This window comes from Coregonus clupeaformis, chromosome 29 (genome assembly GCF_020615455.1).
Source record: "Coregonus clupeaformis isolate EN_2021a chromosome 29, ASM2061545v1, whole genome shotgun sequence".
Lineage (NCBI taxonomy): Eukaryota > Metazoa > Chordata > Actinopteri > Salmoniformes > Salmonidae > Coregonus > Coregonus clupeaformis.
Window position 1 is genome coordinate 3,413,202 of NC_059220.1, and position 22,537 is coordinate 3,435,738.

Sequence of the window (22,537 nt, forward strand, 5' to 3'; positions counted from 1 at the left end):
GGGCAGGCGGAGGGGCAGGTTTCTGGTAGAGAGCCAGACTCGATCACCAGGTGCGTACACCGGTCCCTCACTGCGGTGGAGATCGGGCGCTCGCCTTATGACGACGGAGGGCCCGCTGCAGGTGGACGTGTGCAGCGTTCCATGTCTCCTCCGAGCGCCGCGCCCACTCATCCACCGCAGGAGCCTCGATCTGGCTCTGCTGCCAAGGTGCCAGAACCGGCTGGTAACCTAACACACATTGGAAAGGGGTTAGGTTAGTGGAGGAATGGCGTAGGGAATTCTGGGCCATCTCGGCCCAGGGAACGTACCTTGCCCACTCCTCCGGCCGGTCCTGGCAGTATGTTCTAAGAAACCTACCCACATCCTGGTTCACGCGTTCCACCTGCCCATTACTCTCCGGGTGGTAACCCGAGGTGAGGCTCACCGAGACCCCCAACCGCTCCATAAAGGCTCTCCAGACCCTGGAGGTAAATTGGGGACCTCGATCAGACACAATATCCTCGGGTACCCCGTAGTGCCGGAACACATGGGTGAATAGTGCTTCGGCAGTTTGCAGGGCGGTAGGAAGGCCCGGCATGGGGAGCAAACGACAGGCCTTAGAAAACCGGTCCACAACGACCAGTATAGTGGTATTCCCCTGTGAAGGAGGAAGGTCAGTAAGGAAATCCACGAGAGGTGAGACCATGGTCGTTGTGGAACGGGCAGGGGTAGTAACTTACCCCTAGGCAGATGTCTAGGCGCCTTACACTGGGCGCACACCGAGCAGGAGGAAACATAAACCCTCACATCCCTTGCCAACGTAGGCCACCAGTACTTGGCACTAAGACAGTGCACTGTCCGGCCGATACCAGGGTGTCCAGAGGAGGGTGACGTGTGAGCCCAATAGATCAATCGATCCCGAACCTCGGCGGAACGTGCTTCCGACCCTCCGGGCATTGCGGTGGACTAGGGTCGGTGCGTAACGCCTCGCTCGAGCTCAGCATCGACCTCCCACACTACCGGTGCCACCAGACACGACTCCGGCAGTATGGGAGTGGGCTCCCCACGGACCTCTCCTCCGTGTCATACCGCCGAGACAGTGCATCTGCCTTACCGTTCTGTGACCCAGGGATGTACGTGATCTTAAATGTAAACCGGGTCAAAAACATATTCCATCTTGCCTGGCGAGGGTTCAGTCTCCTCGCTGCCCGGATGTACTCCAGGTTACGGTGGTCCGTCAAAATGAGGAAAGGGTGTTGAGCCCCCTCAAGCCAGTGCCTCCACACCTTTAGGGCCTGTACCACGGCTAACAGCTCCCTGTCCCCCTACGTCATAGTTTCGCTCCGCCGGACAGGCTTCTTGGAATAAAAAGCACAGGGGCGGAGTTTAGGTGGCGTGCCTGACCGTTGTGAAAGCACGGCTCCTATACCGGCCTCTGACGCGTCCACCTCTACCTGAAATGGCAAAGAGGGATCCGGATGCACCAGCACCGGGGCCGAGGTAAACAGGTCCTTCAGCCTCCCAAACGCCCTGTCCGCCTCAGCAGACCACTGCAGACGCACCGGACCCCCCTTCAAAAGAGACGTAATGGGAGCTGCCACCTGTCCAAAACCCCGGATAAACCTCCTGTAGTAATTCGCAAACCCCAAAAACTGCTGCACCTCCTTCACAGTGGTTGGTGTTTGCCAATTACACTGCGGCTGACACCCGGTCTACCTCCATCTTCACCCCTGACGCAGACAACTGATACCCCCAAAAAAGGAGACCGACTCCTGGAAAAACAGACACTTCTCTGCCTTAACATACAGGTCGTGCTCCACCAGCCTCCGTAACACTCTGCGCACCAGGGCCACATGCTCGACTCGGGTAGGCGAGTACCACGGAATGTCATCTATGTACACAACCACCCCCTGCCCCTGTATGTCCCTGAAGATCTCATCCACGAATGATTGGAAAACTGACGGAGCGTTCATCAACCCGTATGGCATGACAAGATACTCGTAAAGGCCCGAGGTGGTACTAAAGGCTGTCTTCCATTCATCGCCCTCCCTGATGCGCACCAAGTTGTACGCGCTCCTGAGATCTAATTTAGTGAAGAAACGCGCCCCATGCAATGACTCAGTCATGGTCGCAATCAGCGGGAGTGGATAACAGTACTTCACCGTGATCTGATTGAGACCACGGTAATCGATGCACGGGCGTAAACCACCATCCTTTTTCTTCACAAAAAATAAACTCGAGGGACGCAGGGGAAGTGGAAGGCCGTATGTATCCTTGTCTCAGAGATTCGTCTATGTAAGTCTCCATAGCTTTCTTCTCCTCCTGAGACAGAGGATACACATGCAGCTCCGTGGGAGCGCAGCTCCTGCCTGGAGGTCTATCGCACAATCTCCCTGCCTATGGGGCGGCAACTGCGTCGCCCTCGACTTACTAAACGCAATAGCCAAATCCCCATACTCAGGGAGAACGTGCAATGCGGGCACCTGGTTTGGACTCTCCACCGAGGTAGCCCCCTACGGAAACGCCCAAACATCGACCCACACACTGGGCAGACCACTCCATCAGAGCCCTCTCCTGCCACGAAATAGATGGGTTATGGGTACTCAACCAGGGCATGCCCAGCACCACCGGATACGCAGGCGAGTCGATCGAAATAGCTGAATCATCTCCTGATGACCCCCTGCGCACACATCCTAAGTGGCGCAGTGACCTCCCTGATCAAGCCCGCACCCAACGGACGGCTATCTAGGGCATGAACGGGAAAAGGGACATCAACAGGGAGAAGGGGAATCCCTAAGGCTAAACAAAACTTCTTATCAACAAAATTCCCAGCCGCGCCTGAATCTACCAGCGCCTTATGCTGGGAATGAGGTGCTACCTGTGGAAAACGCACAGGTATACAGAAATGTGCAACAGAGAGCTCTGGGTGAGTGGGGCGCCTACTCACCTGGAAGGACTCCCCAGTGCGGGACCTGTCGTCCTCTCCCCTAGGAGGCCATCCCCAGCACCTAGCCGCGGTGTGTCCTCCCCGACCACAGTTGGTGCAGGAGATGGACCCCCTCGTAGCCGACCCCTCCTCTCTCTAGCGCCAGCGCCCCGAGCTCCATGGGGCACGGCTCGGGGGCGCTGGAGGGTGAAATGGACGGACCCCCCTTGGAACGTCCGCGGGTAGCTAGCAGGTTATCCAGCCTGATGGACATGTCGACCAACTGGTCGAACGAGAGGCTGGTGTCCCTACAGGCCAGCTCCCCGACGGACGTCCTCGCGTAGACTACATCTGTAGTGATCGATGAGAGCCGCTCATTCCACCCTGCATCCGCCGCTAGAGTACGGAATTCTAGGGGCGAACTCCTGGGCACTCCTCTTCCCCTGCCGGAGGAAGACCAGACGCCCCCGCCGCCCCCTCCGGGAGATGGTCAAACACCGCCCTGAAGCGGCGGGAGAACTCGTCGTAGGTGATGGTGTCCGCGTCGATCCTCCTCCACTCTGCGTTGGCCCTCCAACGCCTTCCCGAAAGGCAGGAGATCAGGGCGGACACGCTCTCATGTCCCGAGGGCGCCGGGTGCACGGTGGCCAGGTACAGCTCCACCTGGAGAAGGAATCCCTGACACCCGGCCGCGGTCCCATCGTAGGCCCTCGGGAGCGAGAGTCGAACTCCTCTGGGTTCCGGAGCGGGGAATGGGCTGACTTGCCGATGGTGCTGGCAGAGAGGATGGCGGTGGAGGAGTCCCCCAGCCTCGGATGGTGGTGATCACCTCCTGCAGTGCGGACCCCATCTGCAGGATCTGGTCACTCTGTTCACGGACCTTGTCCTCCAGCGTCGCCTGGGCTGCTGCGGCTCCTGCTGATTCCATTCTTGATGGTGTGTGATTCTGTCAGTAATGCTGTAGGTGGGTGTAGTGGTGGAATCAAGCGCAGGACACCGAAGTATAGTCCAAAAGACTTTAGTGCTATTTCCAACAAGGAAAAATCGAACAAACTTGCCCGAAGGCGAAACTACGCACGAAGGCGACAAAACAAACGGCGCACTACACAGGTGCGTAAAACGCTCCAACACAGTGGAGTAAAGCTCAACCGAGCGAATAAGTAATTATACAAGCACAACACACAACAGAAATAAATCAATCACACACAACACTAGACAAACACAACGAGAAACTTATAGGACACTAATTACACTAAACGAGAACAGGTGTCACAACAAACAGACAAAAGCAAACGAACATAGAAACATGCAACGGTGGCAGCTAGTATTCCGGAGACAACGAACGCCGAAGCCTGCCCGAACAAGGAAGAGAGGCAGCCTCGGCCGAAACCGTGACAACTATATTTCTTATTGGTCTATTAACTAATTTACCGCATGGTGATGTCACCGGGCAGGCCAAAACTCCATCCTACCAAAACAGGCAGATATTTCAGGCATCTTTTCAAACAGCTCTTACACTAAAAGAGCATTATCATCATTTTCACAATGTCACATTATTATTCCAACCTCATAGTGTGGAAATATATACAGTGCATTCAAAAATTATTCAGACCCCTTGACTTTTTCCACATTTTCTTACATTACAGCCTTATTCTAAAATGGATTAAATGCATTTTCCCCTCATCTATCTACACACAATACCCCATAATGACAAAGTGAAAACAGGTTTTTTGACATTTTTGCAAATGTTTGAAAATGTTAACAGAAATACCTTAATTACATAACTATTCAGACCCTTTGCTATGAGACACGAAATTGAGCTCAGGTGCATCCTATTTCCATTGATCATCCTTGAGATGTTTCTACAACTTGATTGGAGTCCACCTGTGATAAATTCAATTGATTGGACATGATTTGGAAAGGCACACACCAGTCTATATAAGGTCCCACAGTTGACAGTGCATGTCAGAGCAAAAACCAAGCCATGAGGTCGAAGGAATTGTCCGTAGAACTCAGAGACAAGATTGTGTCGAGGCACAGATCTGGGGAAGGGTACCAAAAAATGTCTACAGTATTGAAGGTCCCCAAGAACACAGTGTACTCCATCATTCTTAAATGGAAGAAGTTTGCAACCACCAAGACTCTTCCTAGAGCTGGCTGCCCGGCCAAACTGAGCAATCGGGGGGAGAAGGTCCTTCATCAGGGAGGTCACCAAGAACCAGATGGTCACTCTGACAGAGCTCCAGAGTTCCTCTGTGGAGATGGGAGAACCTTCCAGAAGGACAAACATCTCTGCAGCACTCCACCAATCAGGCCTTTATGGTAGAGTGCCCAGACGGAAGCCACTCCTCAGTAAAAGGCACATGACAGCCCGCTTGGAGTTTGCCAAAAGGCACCCAAAGGACTCTCAGACCATGAGAAACAAGATTCTCTGGTCTGATGAAACCAAGATTGAACTCTTTGGCCTGAATGCCAAGCGTCACATCTGGAGGAAACATGGCACCATCCCTACGGTGAAGCATGGTGGTGGCAGCATCATGCTGTGGGGATGTTTTTCAGCGAGGGGACTGGGAGACTAGTCAGGATTTAGGGAAATATGAACAGAGCAAAGTACAGAGAGATCCTTGATGAAAACCTGCTCCAGAGTACTCAGGACCTCAGACTGGGACGAAGGTTCACCTTCCAACTTGACAACGACTCTAAGCACACAGCCAAGACAACTCAGGAGGGGCTTCGGGACAAGTCTCTGAATGTCCTTGAGTGGCCCAGCCAGAGCCCGCACTTGAACCCGATCAAACATCTCTGGAGAGATCTGAAAATAGTTGACCTTGACTTAATTCCCTCATAATTCCACCACCTTTACGCGAGATGAAACTATGAATAAGGTTGAGGAACCTCTCGGTTCCAAGTGGAACAACATTTACTGATTCAGAAGGGTTGGGTTGGGTTGAATGTGGAATACACATTTCAGTTGAATGCATTCAGTTGTACAACTGACTAGGTATCCTCCTTTCCTTTCCATTACTTTTCTTTTTTTTAAACGAAATAACACCATCCTCCATGCACTGTTAGTTACACATTGATAAGAGTTATTGATAAGAGCTAGGTAAATGAGTAAGCCGTTTGGATAAGGGGATTGTAAATGTAAATGACAATTATTTTACCTTAGAATTTCTGGTGACAAATGTTGATGAAATGTTGGCCTCGTAACTTGGGATGAAATGTGGAGACCCAAGCTATAGGCTTCTGTAGCCATGCACAAATGACAGTATATAGCACCAAACCTACCGAGTTGATTTATGGTTTCTAGAATGTTTTAATTATATGTCTGGACTTTTCACTGTATTTATTTTACAATTTGTATGGTGTTAAACATTAGCCACTATCGTTAACCACCGTCAGTTTTACCCACATACAGTGAGGGAAAAAAGTATTTGATCCCCTGCTGATTTTGTTTGTTTGCCCACTGACAAAGACATGATCAGTCTATAATTTGGCAATCACAGAGGTCAGACGTTTCTTGTAGTTGGCCACCAGGTTTGCGCACATCTCAGGAGGGATTTTGTTCCACTCCTCTTTGCAGATCTTCTCCAAGTCATTAAAGGTTTCGAGGCTGACGTTTGGCAACTCGAACCTTCAGCTCCACAGATTTTCTATGGGATTAAGGTCTGGAGACTGGCTAGGCCACTCCAGGACATTAATGTGCTTCTTCTTGAGCCACTCCTTTGTTGCCTTGGCCGTGTGTTTTGGGTCATTGTCATGCTGGAATACCCATCCACGACCAATTTTCAATGCCCTGGCTGAGGGAAGGAGGTTCTCACCCAAGATTTGACAGTACATGGCCCCGTCCATCGTCCCTTATGGTCCCAGCTGCCTTGAGATCATTGACAAGATCCTCCTGTATAGTTCTGGGCTGATTCCTCACCGTTCTCATGATCATTGTAACTCCATGAGGTGAGATCTTGCATGGAGCCCCAGGCCGAGGGAGATTGACAGTTATTTTGTGTTTCTTCCATTTGTGAATAATCGCACCAACTGTTGTCACCTTCTCACCAAGCTGCTTGGCAATGGTCTTGTAGCCCATTCCAGCCTTGTGTAGGTCTACAATCTTTTCCCTGACATCCTTGGAGAGCTCTTTGGTCTTGGCCATGGTGGAGAGTTTGGAATCTGATTGATTGATTGCTTCTGTGGACAGGTGTCTTTTATACAGGTAACAAACTGAGATTAGGAGCACTCCCTTTAAGAGTGTGCTCCTAATCTCAGTTTGTTACCTGTATAAAAGACACCTGGGAGCCAGAAATCTTTCTGATTGAGAGGGGGTCAAATACTTATTTCCCTCATTAAAATGCAAATCAATTTATAACATTTTTGACATGCGTTTTTCTGGATTGTTTTGTTGTTATTCTGTCTCTCACTGTTCAAATAAACCTACCATTACAATTATAGACTGATCATTTCTTTGTCAGTGGGCAAACGTGCAAAATCAGCAGGGATCAAATACTGTTATATTTATAACTGTCACTGACTTTCCTCTGTCACGTTCGTGCGTAAAGGCTCTCCAAACCTGTTTTTTAATTATTCATAAATCGTTTTCTAACCCTAAATAATATACAAGATCAGAGTGTTTTTAAATCTACCAAGTGGTGCTGAAAAGGAGACGAACATGTGTGTATTTAAATGGATTTCTTTCATTGATCCATAATATTCTGAACTGTTCTCTCCATATATTCTAGTGAGTCTGTCGAGAAAATTCTAATTAAAGGTACACCTAATTTAAAGGGATGGCTTTAGATAACAGTACTGAAAACCCTATTGAAGGAAAACTCCACGAGAAAATCTGTGGGCCAGCAAGTGGGAGTTTTTTCAGTGGTTGAAGTAAATGTATTCAGTGCCCACGAGGGAACCACGCCTGCAATGCCCATTACGCACCTGCATAAGGTAAGTCTAAATACCGCATAAGGTAAGTCTGAATACCAAATAAGGTAAGTCTGAATACCGCTTAAGATAAGTCTGAGTACCGCATAAGGTAAGTCTGAATACCGCATAAGGTAAGTCTGAGTACCGCACAAGGTAAGTCTGAATACCACATAAGGTAAGTCTGAATACCACATAAGGTAAGTCTGAATAATAACTACTGAGAAGTGTGTAGGAAAAGCGTACATTTCCTAAGTCTGAATTAGGCCCTCAGTACATAACCCACATCCCTTAAAGCTGGAATCTGTAGCAGTGAAACTGCCACATCCGTTTGCGATATTACATCAACTAAGACGTTACCTCAAACAACCAAACAGTTTCTTCCCTCTGACATCATTGCACATCCTTGCACGCACAATAGAACAACAGAAGATGTACTACGATTTATTTTCGCCACGATGCCGGAATGCTAATTTACTCACATAAAAAACAATGACAAATGCACCTGGGGAAGGAAGTGGTTTAGCCTAACTCAGATCTCAGCTTTAACAATATAGCTTTAATGCAACGTTAATATTGTGCTATATTATTGAACATATTATGTATGGAGTGACAGGCCAAGTAATATGCCTTAATGAACACTCCACGGACACTTAGGTCATACCATCAAGCTGTTCTGTCTGTTTATCTTCCTAACTTCCTTGATGACCTTGTTGTTGTTGTTGTTGTTGTTGTTGTTGTTGTTGTTGTTGTTGTTGTTGTTGTTTCTCCTTGTATTATTGATCATGCTATTTTTTTGGGTGCCATGAGCCTTTGTTGTGATGCACTTTGGCTTTATTATTGTCATGTATATATTTCCTATTTTATTTTTACTCTATAAGTGTCCTTCGGTATCTTAAAAGGTGCAAATGAAATATATTATTATTATACACTTTAATGTACACTGTTTCATGAGCTGAAATAAAAGATCCCCGAAATGTTCCGTACGCACAAAAAGCCTATTTCTCACAAATTGTGCCACGCCTCTCCCGAGCCCATTGGGGAGTTGCAGCGATGAGACAAGATCGAAAAAGGGGGGTGAAATACAAGAAATACAACAACAACAAACAAAATCTGTGTTGCTGACATTTGGATCAAGTGATTGAGAGAGTGTGTGTGTGTGTGTGGGGGGGGGTCATTCATAATGCTTTTTGGGAACTGAATGACTTGGCATTATCTCCAGCGTTCACTCACCCCCACAGTGAACATAGCTGACTTGGCAAGAGCTGTCTGCCTGTCGGACGGCTGCGAGAGGAATGGAGCTCAATTGGACTTCTTCAAGGCTTATTCATGCTGTCGAGTCGGTTTGACTCAGAGCAGAGGGAAGGAGAGGAAGAAAGGGGGAATGAGAGAAGGAATGGAAGAAGAGAGGCAGAGAGTTTTGACAAAGGAAGGGTTGGGAGGGGTTGGGAAGAACTCCATGAACCAAACGTTGAATGTGAGCTGAATATAAAGAGAGTCTGGACCGATACAACAGCTGGCTAGGAGACAGAGAGAGGGGGAGGAGAGAGAGACAGACAGACAGAGAGAGACAGACAGACAGAGACAGAGACAGAGAGAGAGAGAGAGAGAGAGAGAGAGAGAGAGAGAGGGGGGTAGAGAGGGGGGAGAGAGGGGGGAGAGAAAGAGGGGGTGGGAGAAACAAAGAGAGAGGGTGAGAGAGAGCGGGGATAGAGAGAGGGTGAGAGGGAGAGTGGGAGAGAGAGAGAGAGAGAGAGAGAGAGAGAGAGAGAGAGAGAGAGAGAGAGAGAGAGAGAGAGAGTGGGGGTAGACAGAAAGAGAGAGAGAGGGTAAGAGAGATAGAGGAGAGAGCGGGTAAGAGAGAGGAGAGAGAGAGGAGAGAGCGGGTGAGAGAGAGGAGACAGAGGAGAGAGAGAGGAGAGAGAGGAGAATGTGGGTAGACAGAGAGAGACAGAAGGAGAGACAATGAGAGACGGCGAGGAGGAGAGAGAGGTAAACAGGCGAGACAAGAGTTCACTGTCCACTGGATTCGCTACCATGCCCATCAAACCTGCTACTGTTTTGGAGCTCTGTTTTGTAGTGTGACTCCCCTGTTCCCCTTGTTCCTTCCTGTTCCTCCTGTTTTCCCTGCTCCCTCCATCACATGCTCATCACACTGCCAAAATCCTCACACGCAAATATTGCTTCCTTTTTCTGTGTTAGGGTATGTTGTAACGAGTGATAACTCCACCAGTTCTGGTTCCATGTAATGATAGATGACTGAGCACAAAGTGAGCATTATCAAACTGTTTGTCTGCCTGTCTGTCTGCCTTTCTGTCTGCCTGTCTGTCTGTCTGTCTGCCTGTCTGCCTGCTTGCCTGTCTGCCTGTTTGCCTGTCTGCCTGTCTGTCTGTCTGTCTGTCTGTCTGTCTGTCTGTCTGTCTGTCTGTCTGTCTGTCTGTCTGTCTGTCTGTCTGTCTGTCTGTCTGTCTGTCTGTCTGTCTGTCTGTCTGTCTGCCTGTCTATCTGTCTGTGTGTGTGAGAGAGGCGAGAGTGAGAAACAGAGAAAGAACAGGGGACAGGAAAAGCATTGTTCTGCTGGCCCAGCTAGAGTTTTCTGTGTTAGTGGGGTAAGTGTATCCACACATCTAAATAGACGACAAGTATCCAGCTGCATGTAGGAGCACACAGTCCTTAACCCTAACCCCAACCCCAGCCTCTAACCCTAAGGTTGACTATTGAGATGCACCCCGGGGGGGTTCTCTTTAATTAAATTAATTATCTTTAATTAAAGCTGTGGGTGAATCATCATGAGGGGTATATGATGAGTTCATAAAAGGTCTGAATATCCCACATGGCAGATGTCCAGTGACTATGACAATCACTACTCGCAACATCAGGGCTCTTTATTTTCCTGGTGGGCTCACTGGGCTGGACGGGAGAAGTTGAATGGGGAGAGAGACAGCTGTTGTTCATTCTTCGTCCTGTCTGACAGACCAGTCTTAAGCTGATATACTCTTTCCTATAAAACACAGTGTACAAGTTTGCTTACAATTTTGACAAGATAGCTGTGAATGAGATGAGATGTTAAATACAAAGACAGTCAAGAAAACAAGATCAATTCTTTTTTTTTTGAGGTTTCATATTTTATTGAATAGACCTATGACTTTACAGGGGTTGTTAAAAAATAAGTACTTAAAAAAAAATCTAAACTGCACATTCATTTTACTGTTGTTGTTTTGTCTATCTTAATTTCATTTTGTCTAGAAATGTATTGTTTTGATCTTTCTCACATTTATGATTTTATTTATGTTTGTTAACCACTTTGAACTGCATTTTGTATTTTACACATTCATTTTGGGGATGAAAAATTATCAATTCTAAAGGACTATTTTCTGTGCGATTGTTTTGGAACAATATGAAGTTCCTTTTGGGTTGGCCGCCCTTCTCCGTTTCCATGCGCTATATGGATGCATGAGAGTCAGCGAGAGAGAGGTAGAGCACTCGGTGTGACGTCATGATCTTACAACAATTACAAAGCCAGCTAGATATAACTTTTGGCACCAGCGGAGCGCAGCGCACAACCCTCGAATACGCTCCTTGAGCCCTCTCTTGCCTCTCTTTATCCCGGGGTGACAATTCATTTGTGCGCTCCAAGTCAAATCAGAACTCACTCCGTTGAAATGCGAGCATCAGCGTAAAGACCTCGCACCTTCGAGAGAGGGGACAGAGACATATTTATGCAAGTGTTTGACAGTGTCAGACAGCAAGCAGGGAACAGCAGAGGAGCACCTGTCTTCACGGGATGTGCTTGGAAAGCAGCTGAAACCGAGACGCATCATCGGTCTAGTCCGGGGACAGAAGCCTAAAAAAATGGGCGCTGCCAGCGTGGACCTGCTGGTCACCCTCCAGATCCTGCCCGGTTTCTTCTCCAACTGCCTGTTCCTCGCGCTCTACGACTCGGTGGTGCTGGTGAAGCGCGTGGTGTCGTTGCTGAGCTGCTCTGGCGGCGGTGGGGGAGAGTGGCAGCGCATGCTTACTTCGGCGGGGCTCCGTTCCGTATGGAACAGCTTCCTGCTGGACGCATACAAACAGGTAATGAACCATGTCATACTGTCATATAAACAGCATTCTGCTAGAGGCATATAAACAGGTAATGAACCATGTATGTTAACACTGCAGGCTACACTGTGGTTAGATTTTGTGCGTATACTGTGAGTTGTAGGAACTTGTTTTGTGGTATATCTGTGCTCAACACACCCACAGGTCTTGGGCATTGTTCCAGCAAATGAGTAATCTCTCATGGACAGATTCACGGAAAGTGACAACTTTCATCTGTGTAACCTAGATTAGCAGAATAGTGTCCTCTAAATGTGTCAGTGGCATCACCTGGAAAAGTTGGTCAAAACTGCATCAGCATGAAATGATCTCAACTGTTTTAAGCTTCTCTGTTACCTCTTAACATTTCAAAAGCACTGTATAGTTTTTAGAAATGCATTCATTTTGAAAGGACAGTTATATATCTGCATCACTGAATTCTTATTATCTGGCCATCTGAGACCATGTCCTCTCTTTTAAATGTTGAACGTTAATATCAAATTAAAATGTAGGTTATCTGATCTAAAAAGTGATGAACTTTGGTCCCCAGACAGTCAAAACCATGAGGGGCCATTCACCCTCGATTACTCAGAAATTCAGAGGTCTGGCTTCTCCTAAATGTTACATTTTAACTCCCAAACCAAACAGAGACCAGTGTGTCAGTGCCACCCAGACTCCAGGCATCAAGCCAGGTAGACAGGTACACATGTGGGCTTTTACACAGATCATCTGACACCTATAGGCATTTTGATAGGTAAGAACATGTACAGTATGGATGTGAATGGCTTATAGCAGGTGAACGAAACACGTGCATGATGCTAGTCACTAAAGAATGTGGTCGGTCTAGTTTGTTGAAGGCCTGATCCTCTGTTGTGTCCTTGTCATGTTCCACCTCTATATCACGTCCTCCTCTCTATCACTTCCTCCTCTCTATCACTTCCTCCTCTCTATCACTTCCTCTTCTCTATAACGTCCTCCTCTCTATCACTTCCTCCTCTCTATCACTTCCTCTTCTCTATAACGTCCTCCTCTCTATCACTTCCTCCTCTCTATCACTTCCTCTTCTCTATAACGTCCTCCTCTCTATCACTTCCTCCTCTCTATCACTTCCTCTTCTCTATAACGTCCTCCTCTCTATCACTTCCTCCTCTCTATCACTTCCTCCTCTCTATCACTTCCCCCTCTATATCACTTCCTCCTCTCTATCACTTCCTCTTCTCTATAACGTCCTCCTCTCTATCACTTCCTCCTCTCTATAACGTCCTCCTCTCTATCACTTCCTCCTCTCTATCACTTCCTCCTCTCTATCACTTCCTCCTCTCTATCACTTCCTCTTCTCTATAACGTCCTCCTCTCTATCACTTCCTCCTCTCTATAACGTCCTCCTCTCTATCACTTCCTCCTCTCTATCACTTCCTCTTCTCTATAACGTCCTCCTCTCTATCACTTCCTCCTCTCTATCACTTCCTCCTCTCTATCACTTCCCCCTCTATATCACTTCCTCCTCTCTATCACACCCCTCTCTATCACTTCCTCCTTTCTAGCACTTCCTCCTCTCTATCACTTCCTCCTCTATAACACTTCCTCCTCTATCACTTCCTCCTCTATAACACTTCCTCCTTTCTATCACTTCCTCCTCTATAACACTTCCTCTTCTCTATCACTTCCTTCAGTCTATCACTTCCTCCTCTCTATCACTTCCTTCTCTCTATCACTTCCTCCTCTATCACTTCCTCCTCTATAACACTTCCTCCTTTCTATCACTTCCTCCTCTCTATCACTTCCTTCTCTCTATCACTTCCTTCTCTCTCTCTCTCGCTCTCTTTTTCGGTCTCTCATGCCCTGCCTCTGTCGTTCAGTCCCTGCCTCTGTCGTTCAGTCCCTGCCTCTGTCGTTCAGTCCCTGCCTCTGTCGTTCAGTCCCTGCCTCTCTCCTACTCTGGCACCACTCTAACACTTCTCTCTCTATTTCCACCTCTCTTTGTCCTCTCCTTATCTCTCTCCTCTTCTTCCCTCTCTCTCTCCTGTCCCAATGCTGTGTATATGTATCCTCCTCCTATTGAACACTAAATTGTTCTACCTTTTCCTGCACTCTCATGAGCCATGCCTGCTCAGCTTCAGGCCTGTAACGGAATACAACATTATTATAGTGTAATAAGGCTCTTACCACAACAACACTCACACTCTCTTCAACTCTTAAGCTGCTTACTCTACCTGGATGTGTACTGGTCAATTCAATACACCTAATCGGCTTACTGATGTAAAATACCTAACATGGATGTTTCCTCCAAAATGACCTGAGAAAAACAGTAGCCCTTTCCTGCAGTCAAATGACCTAGTGGCCTCATGGGTGGAATGTTTTTAATGTTTTTCATAATTTCATAATTAAGAAACATACTTTTTTTTTTAACCACTGAATATCTGGTGTTTCTATGTCAAATGGTTTTACTATATTTCAGTCTTCTGTGATGTATATAAAGTGTAATATTGAGATACAAACTCAAAATTGAATACATTTCAATGTGGCTTGCGAAAGTATTCACCCCCCTTGGCATTTTTCCTATTTTGTTGCCTTACAACCTGGAATTAAAATGGATTTTTTTGGGGGGTATGTATCATTTGATTTACACAACATGCCTACCACTTTGAAGAAGTGAAACAAACAGAAAACTTGAGCATGCATAACTATCCCCCCCACAAATCTCTGGAAGACTGAAACAAGTTTCCCTCAACAATTTCCCTGTATTTAGCGCCATCCATCATTCCTTCAATTGTGACCAGTTTCTCAGTCCCTGCCGATGAAAAACAACCCCACAGCATGATGCTGCCACCACCATGCTTCACTGTGGGGATGGTGTTCTTGGGGTGATGAGAGGTGTTGGGTTTACGCCAGACATAGCATTTCCCTTGATGGCCAAAAAGCTAAATTTTTATCTCATCTGACCAGAGTACCTTCTTCCAAATGTTTGGGGAGTTTCCTACATGCCTTTTGGCGAACACCAAACGTGTTTGCTTATTTTTTCCTTCAAGCAATGGCTTTTTTCTGGCCACTCTTCCATAAAGCCCTGCTCTGTGGAGTGTACAGCTTAAAGTGGTCCTACGGACAGATACTTCAATCTCTGCTGTGGAGCTTTGCAGCTCCTTCAGGGTTATCTTTGGTCTCTTTGTTGCCTCTCTGATTAATGCCCTCCTTGCCTGGTCCGTGAGTTTTGGTGGACAGCCCTCTCTTAGCAGGTTTGTTGTTGTGCCATATTCTTTCAATTTTTAAATATTGGATTTAATGGTGCTCCGTGGGTTGTTCAAAGTTTCTGATATTTTTTTATAACCCAACCCTGATCTGTACTTCCCCACAACTTTGTCCCTGACCTGTTTGGAGAGCTCCTTGGTCTTCATGGTGCCGCTTGCTTGGTGGTGCCCCTTGCTTAGTGGTGTTGCAGACTCTGGGGCCTTTCAGAACATGTGTATATATACTGAGATCATGTGACACTTAGATTGCACACAGGTGGACTTTATTTAACTAATTATGTGACTTCTGAAGGTAATTGGTTGCACCAGATCTTATTCAGCAGCTTCATAGCAAAGGGGGTGAATACATATGCACACACAACTTTTCCGTTATTTATTTTTCAGAATTTTATGAGACAAGTTCTTTTTTTCATTTCACTTCACCAATTTGGACTATTTTGTGTATGTCCATTACATGAAATCCCAATAAAAATCCATTTAAATTACAGGTTGTAATGCAATAAAATAGGAAAAACGCCAAGGGGGATGAATACTTTTGCAAGGCACTGTATCTGACATGGTACAGGTGTCTTCTTCTTTTTTTAAGCCCATAACCATGTGTGTGATGTGGGTGATGTGGACACTTTTGTTTAAATGTAGATTTGTTTAAGACTACCAAGAAACTCTGTGTGACCCTGATTTATTCTGCAGTTAAATGTTAGGAATGTTTACAGTGTTCTAGGTCTAACATGGGGACTGGAGATGCAAGTTTTCACTTTTCTAATGGGGATGACATGGGGAGTTAAGTTTTCACTTTTCTAATGGGGATTGAGATGGGGAGTTAAGTTTTCACTTTTCTAATGGGGATTGAGATGGGGAGTTAAGTTTTCACTTTTCTAATGGGGATTGAGATGGGGAGTTAAGTTTTTACTTTTATAATGGCGATTGAGATGGGGCGGCATCATAGAGAGGCAAGCACACTCTTTCTAGCACACTCCATCCCACTTTGATGAATGACTCTTGGCTTGGTTAATGTATGGCCACACACACACACACACACACACACACACACACACACACACACACACACAGGGCTGGGTAGGTTACTTTCTAAATGTAATCAGTAACGTAACTTTTGGATTACCCAAACTCAGTAACATAATCAGATTACTTTCAGTTACTTTTAGATTACTTTCCCCTTAAGAGGCATTAGAAGAAGACAAAAAATGCATTTTACCAATTGAATGACATCTGCTGCAGGATAAATCAATGTTAGAGTTTACATAGCTGGCCATAAATGGATGCAGCATTTTACTTTATGGGTTATGTAGGGTTCTTCTAACCCATTTCTTTAAAGACTAAAGTCTATCAGATTTCCAGTCATTCCAATAAATGTAATACCCCTTGATCTTCAAGAATAGGACTTGGAAATATTGAAATATAGATTGTTTTACCTGAGCATAACCCCAAAAATGAAGGACTTATTAGCCTACTCTGTTGTTTATGATGTTGTTGTCATGGAGGACTGATTGGGCTCATTGCTTCCATTTGAGAAATAAATCCTGCTCTCATGGAATGGCATGCTTTGAGCACTACCGAAAAGTGATGTTTTCAGGTGGAAAATGAATGCCATATGCTGCATTTGCTATAGGCCTATTATTTATGTTTTTGTTGGGGACATGTACATAGAAATGATTGATATCTCTATAATTTACAGCTGTTTAAGTCTATCAAAAGTTCGCAGGTTTGAGCCTGTGTCCATTAGGCCTATGGAGAAAGAAAATGTAATCAGCATGAATTATATTGAGCAATAAAAAACCCCACTGGTGGTCTTCTTAAATGAAACTTGTTTTTGACAGTATGGAGCACAATACCATGGAGGAGTTTAGAAGGGAAGAACTCCCTCAAACTGTTATTCCATGGGCTGGGATCTGCACTATGCAGCCGCTATAAGAGCACATTTCTTCACATAGAGTTAGTCTCTATGGGTGGTAAAGTGCCATCTGTATAGTGAAACGTTTGGACACACCTACTCATTCAAGGGGTTTTCATAATTGTTACTATTTTCTACATTGTAGAATAACTGTGAAGACATCAAAACCATGAAATAACACATATGGAATCATGTAGTAACCAAAAACGTGTTAAACAAATTAAAATATATTTTATATTTAATATTCTTTTTTTGGTTACTACATAATTCCATATCTGTTGTTTCATAGTTTTGATGTCTTCGCTATTGTTCTACAATGTAGAAAATAGTAAAAATAAAGAACAACTGTTGAATGAGGAGGTGTTCTACAACTTTTGAACGGTAGTGTATACGTTTGTGAACAGCCATCCACAACACCCACAATCCGTAAGTCACAAATAGCTAAATGAGAGAGCAGCAGTGTGATTCACATCAATGTGCTATGTAGATATCAATAATAAGTGATATCCAATTAAGGTGGCACTAACCTCCTGTGATGTGTATATAATTGTGTCTAGACGTGATTGACTGGCAACACCAAGCTTCTATTTTCTTTCAGAAAGACTGTAAATCTCAATATAAACAGTTGATAACCAACCTCTCTTTCTCTCTTCCTCTCCTCTCCCTCCTCTCCCTCCTCTCCTCTCCTCTCCTCTCCCTCCTCTCCTCCTCTCCTCTCCTCTCCTCTCCTCTCCCTCTCCTCTCCCTCCTCTCCTCTCCTCTCCTCTCTCTCCTCCTCTCCTCTCCTCTCCCTCTCCTCTCCTCTCCTCTCCTCTCCTCTCCTCTCCTCTCCTCTCCTCTCCTCTCCTCTCCTCTCCTCTCCTCTCCTCTCCTCTCCTCTCCCTCTCCTCTCCTCCCTCTTCCTTCCTTCCTTCCTTCCTTCCTTCCTTCCTTCCTTCCTTCCTTCCTTCCTTCCTTCCTTCCTTCCTTCCTTCCTTCCTTCCTTCCTTCCTTCCTTCCTTCCTTCCTTCCTTCCTTCCTTCCTTCCTTCCTTCCTTCCTTCCTTCCTTCCTTCCTTCCTTCCTTCCTTCCTTCCTTCCTTCCTTCCTTCCTTCCTTCCTTCCTTCCTTCCTTCCTTCCTTCCTTCCTTTCTTCCTTCCTTCCTTCCTTCCTTCCTTCCTTCCTCTTCTCTCCCTCCTCCCCTCCCTCCTCCCCTCCCTCTCCTCTCCCTCTCCCTCTCCCTCTCCCTCTCCCTCTCCCTCTCCCTCTCCCTCTCCCTCTCCCCTCTCCCTCTCCCTCTCCCTCTCCCTCTCCCTCTCCTCCCTCCTCTCCTCCCTCTCCCTCCTCTCCCTCCCTCCTCTCCCTCCCTCTCCCTCCTCTCCCTCCCTCCTCTCCTCTCCTCTCCTCCCCTCCCTCTCCCCATGTAGGTGAAACTGGGCAGTGAGGCACCCAACTCCAAAGTGGTCAAGGTTCCCGGTAGTGGTGGTAACCATGGCTTCCGGCGGCGGAGCAGTGTGACCACCAGCACAGGCCGTCATCCTGGGGACGAGTGCCGCCTGCTGGACTTCGAGTCGTCGGAGCGCCCCCTTGTGGTGAACTTCGGCTCAGCCACCTGACCCCCATTCATCAGCCACCTGCCCGCCTTCCGGCAGCTGGTGGAGGAGTTCTCCAACGTGGCCGACTTCCTGCTGGTCTACATCGACGAGGCGCACCCCTCGGATGGCTGGGTGGCGCCCGCCATGGGTCCATGCTCCTTCGAGGTCAGGAAGCACCGGTCGCTGGAGGAGAGGGTGGTGGCGGCCATGAAACTGACTGAGGCCTTCAGCCTACCGCCTCAGTGCCAGCTGGTGGCCGACTGCATGGACAACAATGCCAACGTGGCCTACGGCGTGTCCTATGAGAGGGTGTGCATCGTGCAGAGGAGGAAGATTGCCTACCTGGGTGGGAAGGGACCCTTCTTCTACAACCTGAAGGATGTGAGGCAGTATCTGGAACATAGCTACGGCAAGAGATAGGGGACAGACAGACAGAGAGGACGAGTTCTGTGAACAACTGAATGGCTGAAAAGATAAAACATTTATTTTCGTAGAAAAGGAGAATAAAAGGAATGCAAGGTGCTTTCAGAACTGATATGTTCTGACCACAAATGACAGGCAATGCTCGGAACAGAACATGTTACAGGTTCTAAAGTTCCCAAGTTCCACATCTCTGGAACTTCCTTTCTGGAAAGAGACCAACATTCCACAAAACTTTTCACTAGAACACAACAGAACAGAACCGATAGACTTTAAAGCATGGACTGATGCTCTGCTACCTATGGCAGTGAGTTGACTGAAAGAAGAAACTGAATAGGTTGACCCGTGACACGCTTTATCAATAACTTCATCCCCATTTGCTAATCATCAATAAGTTCCTTAGTTACAGTACACATTACCTTCTAACCTGTCTCCTTTCAAAACGAAAACCAAATTACTGCACAGAGAAGAAAGCAGAAGTACCCAACTATATAATTATATATATATATATATATATATATATATATATATATATATATATATATATATATATATATATATATATATATACATATATATATATATATATATATATAAACAATTATATTAATTTATTTCTATGGAGTTTTGAATGTTATGTTTGTTTTTACACCACAGTAATATTTTGTGTGTTGATGCACTTGTAACGCTTTTTATTTAAGAAGACAATCCATCATATGAGGGGTGTTACAACACTATTCATAACCATCTAGAGTAGACTGTTTTCAACCATCTAGACTCAGACACTTCCTAATACATCCTTCATGTTACACCACCACCTAGAAAATAGGCGTTAGCGCTGTGTCCATCTCCTCCATATGGTCGTTTTAACCCGACAGACAATGAGAGAGGTAGAGAAGGACAGAGGGAGGAAAGTAAACCGAAGAGCAAAGCACAGAATGAAGAAACAGAGGCAGAGGCAGTATGTGTACTTCCTTCCTTGGCATATTTTACTGTACTCAGCACCAAGGCTACGTCGCTAGCTATCTAGCTAGCTCGCTGTAATCCCAGGGTCTGTTTGCTGTTGGTGATGGTTTGTGTTAGCGATGTTGGTTAGCGATGAGGCAGGGGTGTACAGAGATGTAATGGGTTGAGGGAGATAGCCATGTCTCCAAGACCTAAGGTGAGTTTCCTGAAAGCTTCATGGCTAACTTGGTACTTCATTTCTTTCGACAACCCAGACCCACACCAATTGTAGAACATCAAACATTGATTTAGCAATTGGTGTTCTCATGGTTGAGTTGTCAATATAGACAAAGTGCCACGTACCCATGAAGCTTCTGGGAAACTCTGAGTTCTGAGGTGTGTGGCAGGAAGTGAGACAGGCTAAGGACAGGTGGTGTCTAGATGACTTAAGAAGGTGTTTCAAAAGGGGTGTGTATTAGTTGTATGGTGTGACGTGACTGAAGAGGTTTTTAGTTGATCATGGTACGGACAGATAGACAGGCAGACAGTTGGTTTGGGTCAACACGGGGCTGGTGTGAGAATGAAAACCACTGACTAAAGGGTTGCTGACTCAGTCTTTGGTCGGATGACAGACCTCACCTCCCTGCCGTAGTCTCAAACCAACATGTCTGAACATCATCAAACCATCCAACGTTCGCACACAATCTCTCTCTCTAGGAGAGGTCCATCTCTCTCTCTAGGAGAGGTCCATCTCTCTCTCCAGGAGAGGTCCATCTCTCTCTCTAGGAGAGGTCCATCTCTCTCTCTCTAGGAGAGGTCCATCAACTGATATTTGTTTTTCCCCTCTCTTCATCCATATGTGTAGTGCTGTGTTTTGAAAATCCAGAGGAGAGGAGTGACGGAAAGGAAAATAAAGCTGAATTTACCACTCTGTGATTTATGATTTCTGTCTGTGTGTCTGTGTCCTGATGGGGCCTAGGTAACAGAGAGAGAGAGAGAGAGAGAGAGAGAGAGAGAGAGAGAGAGAGAGAGAGAGAGAGAGAGAGAGAGAGAGAGAGAGAGAGAGAGAGAGAGAGAGAGAGAGAGAGAGAGAGAGAGAGAGAGAGAGAGAGACTGAAAGACTGAAAGACTGAAAGAAGGAAAGAACTGTTCAGGGAGTTTAAACAGAAGCCCTCTGTCCATGTGCGAGGTGCTTGTGCGTGCCTATGCACCTGACAGCCCTCCTCGAAACAAAACAAAGCGATACACATAAAATAGGTGAAATGACGCCTCAAATCCGACAGCTTTGGACACGCTCTCAATGACAGATTATAACATATGTCTACCCGGGGCTGTAGGGCTCAAATGAACTTGTGCTCCAGTGAACCTGCACAGAATAGTACAGACGCCAGGGAGGGAAGACAAAGAGGGAGGAAGGAGGGAGGGGGGAGGCGGAGGAGGAGTGAGGGGAGGCTAGGGAATAGGGAAAGGTGGCGATGTAGAGGAGGCTAGGAGGAGAGGTAAAGTGGGAGGAAGGGAGGGGGGAAATGGGAGGAGAAGGTGAGGGAGAATGGAGGGAGTGGATGATGGGAAATAGAGAAAGAAACAGAGGAAGTATATTTTCAGCTGGTCCATTGCTGTGGTGTGAAATAGGACCTGATGTTGTGGTCGTCTGGATAAGGGCCCTCAGAGCGGAACAGAGTGAATGTGGAGCAATTTGACATTATTCACTAACTGTCTCCGCCTCGGAAAGTCCCAGCACTGCCAGGGAGTGTGTGTGCGTGTACTGATTTTGGGGAATAGGGGGTGAGGATGCTTGAAACGAAAAGGGGGCAATTAGTTCTGTAGGTTTATACAAGTGACCCAAACAGACCAAAGAGAGAGAGAGAGAGAGAGAGAGAGAGAGAGAGAGAGAGAGAGAGAGAGAGAGAGAGAGAGAGAGAGAGAGAGAGAGAGAGAGAGAGAGAGAGAGAGAGAGAGAGAGAGAGAGAGAGAGAGAGAGAGAGAGAGAGAGAGAGAGAGAGAGAGAGAGAGAGAGAGAGAGAGAGAGAGAGAAGATGGAGAGAGAGAGAGAGAGAGAGAGAGAGAGAGAGAGAGAGAGAGAGAGAGAGAGAGAGAGAGAGAGAGAGAGAGAGAGAGAGAGAGAGAGGGAGAGAGAGAGAGAGAGAGAGAGAGAGAGAGAGAGAGAGAGAGAGAGAGAGAGAGAGAGAGAGAGGGGGGCAGAGAGAGAGAGAGAGAGAGAGAGAGAGAGAGAGAGAGAGAGAGAGAGAGAGAGAGAGAGAGAGAGAGAGAGAGAGGAGAGAGAGAGAGAGACAGAGAGAGACAGAGAGAGAGAGAGAGGGGTGGAGGAAGCTCTCAGTCTGCTCTCTAAGAAATGGGATCTAGTGATAAACAGGATCTGGGCAGAATTATAAGCAGCACCTCACTTTAAGTGGTGTCCTCATTACCCCGACACACACACACACACACACACACACACACACACACACACACACACACACACACACACACACACACACGAGAGAGAGAGAGAGCATCATGGCTCAGACCAAATAAATATTAGTAT

At 46.6% G+C, this 22,537-nt stretch overlaps 1 pseudogene; it reads left to right on the forward strand.

The window, feature by feature from the left end:
• Nucleotides 1–10,804: 10,804 nt before the first annotated feature.
• LOC121544596 lies at nucleotides 10,805–20,928 on the forward strand (annotated as a pseudogene).
• Nucleotides 20,929–22,537: the final 1,609 nt, after the last annotated feature.